Below are 5566 nucleotides of genomic sequence, written 5' to 3' on the forward strand. Positions count from 1 at the left end.
CATGAGAGATCTTATAAGACGAGCAATGAATAAGGAATGATTGGCCAACACACGAGAGGATTTACAATGCAAGAGATTCATCTAAGCACGGGAGGTCTTATAAGACGAACAATGATTATGAAATGATTGGCCTACACACGAGAGGATTTACAAGGCAAGAGATATGTCTCAGCACGAGAGGTCTTATAAGACAAACAATGATTATGAAATGATTGGCCTATACACGAGAGGAATTACAAGGCAAGCAATGAATAAGGGTTTGCCAAACCACAAGAGGACTAATAAGGAAAACACTGATTGAATATAGTAGGCCTAAGCACAAGAGGTCTGATAAGGCTCACGATGAATAAGGGTTTTCCAGAGCACAAGAGGACTAACGAGGCCAATAATGATTGAGTTGATTGATTAGGATTTCAAGATTTGATCACAAGTGAATTGATCCAAAGGATATATGAATGTCAAAGAGAGTGTGATTAAGGATCCACTGAGGAAGAAATGATTTTTGTGTAATGGTGCTTCATTGTTGAAGTATTGAATGATTTGATGCTTGCTTGAAGAAGACTTGTCAATTGTATGATTAAAATTGCACTAAAGTCTATGAACAAAGGCGAATACCTTGAGCAACTGGGTCAAGCATCCCGTACCTAAGGATATCCAGAATAAGTTAATGGAATTCTCCATTCTCATCCATTCTTTGTTTCTTAATGCTCATAGTGTGCAACTCGAATCAAAATTGATGAGTTGCTGATATGAGATCCTTAATATTGATCTTATTGATGTAGCACTACTTGTTATAGAAGAAGACTTAACAATCACGTAATTCAAATTATGTTAAAGTCTATAAATAGAGATGAATATGATAAGAAACTGGGTCAAGCGTCCCGTACCCAAAGATATTCAAAATGAGTTAACGGAATTCTCCACTCTAATCCATTCTCTATTGCTTAAGGCTCGTGCCACACACTCTGAATTATGATCGACAAGTGTTGATACCTTTGTAGTGCTTGAGAAGTAGTCCAGTTTTCTAGCTATGCTTGACTGATGTTGACTTGAGGTCTTGATCTTGCATTTGAACCTTGAGCTCCTGAGATTCAACATATCCAAAATAGCTTAAGTACAATGAAATTTCCATATCAAGTGATCAAGGGTCTTTTGATCACTTGAATAGACTTAGGGCTTACATCACAATTACAAAGGATTTGGTTGACCAAAGCGATCTTTGGTCAACACTAATCAGTGGGATTGAAATGAATAGGATGACTATGTACAATGATAACCTATTTAATTAATCAGCTAAGTAGAATTAGACAAATCTAATTAAGATTCTAAGTTAAGGGAACATGTATCAAAATCAAGATTCTAAGCCCTAAGGGCAAAATAGTAATTATTTAAATTGATTAAATAAAAAATATGATCAAAATTATTCTTAATTAACTAAATAATTAAAAACCACATGAATATATGATAAAGAAATTAGGATAACTAGCTAAAACCTAAAGTTTCAAAAGATTTCAATTAATCGATTAGTCATAAAATTATTCTATTAATCACCATCAATTAATTAACCTACAATTAACTAATTAAAATAATTAACCTAAATTATAATTATTCTATTAGCTAATAAACCTGATTTAACTATATTAAGCAAAAAAAAAACAGAATTTGATTAAGGACAACTAAAAGTGATTTAACTAATTAAATGAAAATTAATTAAGGTTAAAAAAAAGAAACAGGCCCATGGCAGGTATATGAAGGGAGTGTGTATGGGGAGTTTGGGCTTCAAGCCAAAACTGCAAGGAACCACAGATCCGCCCAAGCCCGAAGGCTATGGGTCGGGCCAAAAACGCCACTCCACTCGCTATGTAAGTATCTCGCGTCCTAGGTCGGGCAAACCGACTGCGAGAAAGAACAGCAAAAGAGTTCCACAAACGCGAACGCGATTGAAACATCGAACAACACCTATCCATGAAGCATAATCAACTTGTTGTTCTTATTACATATGCTTTGAATTAGAATAGATGAATCTTTATTTCTATATGGCATGTGAAAAAGAACTGAAAATAATAAGTGGGATGCTTATTTTATGTCGTGGTTAAATGAAACTCAGCGTGTTATGCAGGTGTGTGTGATATGAAATCATGTTGGGTTCACTCTAATCGTATTATGAATGAGTTTATGTAGGTTATGTTTAATATTATGGTGGAATTCACATTATGGTTGCTAAACTGAAATTCAAGTTCAGTTCTGATGAAGATCAATTGTTGTGCTTTGTAGGATTCTGTGCCAGTGCTTTTGAACTTTGCAGATTGGTGCATTGATGGGCATTAGCCTTCCGTCTTGGTGTGCTCAAATTATGGAGTTTTAGATTAGAATTTATGTATTGGTTTTGTTAATTATGAAAGGGATTACGTAATGAATGTTTTGATTTTGCATGGAATGGAGTTTGAGTGGAAATTTATTAGATTGAATGAAAGTTGAATGTTTGAATGATTATGGATTCTATGTTATGACAAGTTACTTATGGAAATTGTTCGAATGGTTTCAATGCTAGTAAAGTTGAAATGGTTTTGGAAGTGCTCCAATGTTTATGTATGACATGATTTTATGCAAAATGATCATGAGGAAGATGAATAAAGAAATTGGAATTGGTCTTAAGTGTTTGGGTGATCAGTTGACTAAAAAGTCAACAGTTGACCAAAGTCAACAGTTGACCAAAGTCAACTATATGTTTTAGACTAAGATGTAATTGTATGGACTTGTAAAAATGAAATGGACAATTGTAAAATGCAAATGGTTCTTTGGGTGAAACAAAATCTCATTTTCAAATTGTAGCTCTTTCTTTCAAAACCAAGTTTGAACCAAATTTGGAACATGAACACATGGTATAATGCAAGACAAAGTGATCCACCCCTCTAAATGAACTAGGGTTTCAATTACCAAATCAAGTTATAAAACCCATGGTTGCCTAAGGTTAAACACCCACTACCAGGATTTTATGCATAATCAATGGTCAACAGACAAACCAAAATGAAGGACCTATTAAACTAAGATTTCGTGTTCAAACAGATGCATCACCATGACAAGTATCCCAATCATATACAAACCAATGCCACTAGGAAATCCATGTGAACAAGAATGATGCAACAAGCAACAATGCTTCCTTCGTGATATGCACCAAGAAACTAGGGCTTCAAGATCATTCAAAGAAGGCAATAAGTCACTACATACAAGATCACCCCAAGACAATCCACACAGTCAGGGTTTCAAAGATCAAAATGGTCCCTCACGGCCAAGCCAAGCAATCTAAGGTTAGCATAAATAACAGGTCAAGATGTAACCCTCAAAGATTAAGCAAAACCAAATTAGTATTCACAAGCTTTGAATCTATGATATTTGTGAGAATGAATGCATGATGCATATGAATACAGATGAATGTGTGCAGGTGAATCCCAAGTCCAAGGTTGGATGAAGAATGAAAAGGGGAGGGCAATTTTTGTGGTACGACAACTGCACAACAACACTTTGCTTTGTCTATCACTGTTCCAGTTGAGCCAGATAGGTACGAAGAGACAAACAAGCATGAATGATAGGTTCCAACCATGACCTCTAAGCTAGAGGATTTGAAGCATAATAAAACTTGGATTTTTGTTGATTCTCCACCACATGTCAAACCTATCGGAAGAAATGGGTTTACAAAGTGAAACATAAAGTTGACGGCTCCATTAAAAGATAGAAAGCAAGACTTGTAGCTAAAGTTATAATCAAGCCAAGGGGCTTGATTTCTTTGACACATTTTCACTTGTGGCAAAGATCGCTACTGTTAAGACCTTGTTGGCATTAACATCAATCAATTCATGGAATCTACATAAGCTAGATGTAAGTAATGCCTTTCTACATGGAGACCTATATGAGGATGTATACATGTCAATGTCACATGGTGTTACTAGTCCCAAATCAAACCAAGTGTGCAAATTGCTAAAATCCTTGTATGGATTAAGATAAGCTAGTAGGAAATGGTATGAGAACCTGACCGATTTTCTTATTACTCAAGGCTACAAACAATGAAATTCTGACCATTATCCTTTCACTATTCACACAAATTCACATTTCATAGCCTTGTTAGTGCATGCAGATGATATCATCATAGCGGGAAATTATATGGATGAAATCAGCAGGGTGGAGGTCACACTTGACACTAAATGTAAAATCAAATATCTTGGAAATCTGAAATTCTATCTAGGCATAGAGGTTACACATTCTAAAGCTGGAATTAGCATATGTCAAAGAAAGTATTATTTGGATTTATTAAAAGACACATGCCTTCTTGGTTACAAGCCTGTCAAAACTTCTCTTGATCCATCTGTCAAATTACATCAAGACTTAATTGCATCTTTTGAATACATACTCAATTATAGAAGATTGGTTGGGAAATTTCTCTATCTCACAACCACTCGACCTTAAATTGCTTTTGTGACATAACAACCAGTTAATTCCTTGCATCACCAACCATTACACATTATGACACAACTTTTCAAGTTGTGAAATACTTGAAAGGTTCACTTGGGAGAGGGTTATTGTTCAAAAGAGATTCAAATCTTCATCTTCTTAGATTTAAATATGTTGGTTAGACTGGATGTTTGGATACTAGGAGATCTACTTTAAGCTATTGTTTCTTTATTGGCTCTTCCTTGATTTCTTGGAGAGCTAAGAAACAACAAATTGTTTCTCATAGCTCTTCCGAAGCTCAATATCAAGAACTATCTTTTGCAAGTTGTGAATTTCAATGGCTTTTCCATTTGTTATAGGATCTAGGAGTCCAATGTAGTAAGCCACTTGTACTAAATTGTGATAGCCAAAGTGCATTCCATATTGCAACTAATTCAGTTTTCCACGAGCGGACAAAGCATTTGGTGGTTGATTGTTATTTTGTGAGAGACAAGTTACTGCAAGGAGTATTAAAATTGTTACCTGTTAAATCCCAAGCCCAACCTGTTGACTTCTTCATAAAACCACTGCCACCTAAAAACTTCAGTTACTTCATTTTCAAGCTTAACGTGATTAATTTATATCATGCTAAGCTTGAGGGAGGGTGTTGAAGATGAAGCTTTCAGAAGTTGCATTCAAAAGCTACTTTCAGAAACTAAACACCGTAGCTTAATGTAGTCTTGCCATATCATATCCTACCTAAGTTAAAATTTGTTACATTTAGTTAGAGGTTGTTAGATCAAAAGCTTATATATAACCACTTGTTGTAACGAACTTGATCAAATGAATGAATGAGATTTTGCTTCTATCTATCTGATTTCTCTATTTTAATTCCTTTTAATCATGATTTGTGAAAACCCATTTGTTGCCTATAGGTGTTTATCTAAGAGGTAGTTTAGTGTATTCCCAAGTTTGATTAGCATGAAGAACATCAATCTTTACCTTCATAGCAAATATCCACTTAGGATGGTTCACTATCCTTGTTGGTAGCTAGAGTATATGTAAGGTTTGAGGGGGAAAGGTTTATGTAGTTTACATGTGAAGTAATGGGATAGATAGGTTTTGAAGTGGAAAGATAGAC

General features: G+C 35.0%; 1 long non-coding RNA gene across 1 annotated transcript; it reads left to right on the forward strand.

Annotated features, from left to right (window-relative positions):
• Nucleotides 1–1906: 1906 nt before the first annotated feature.
• On the forward strand, nucleotides 1907–2514 carry LOC127097046 (uncharacterized). The gene is made up of 2 exons (XR_007792904.1): nucleotides 1907–2119; nucleotides 2275–2514. It is a non-coding gene; the product is annotated as an uncharacterized LOC127097046 (long non-coding RNA).
• The last annotated feature ends 3052 nt before the right edge of the window (nucleotides 2515–5566 follow it).

This window comes from Lathyrus oleraceus, chromosome 6, assembly GCF_024323335.1.
Source record: "Lathyrus oleraceus cultivar Zhongwan6 chromosome 6, CAAS_Psat_ZW6_1.0, whole genome shotgun sequence".
Taxonomy (NCBI): Eukaryota; Viridiplantae; Streptophyta; class Magnoliopsida; order Fabales; family Fabaceae; genus Lathyrus; species Lathyrus oleraceus.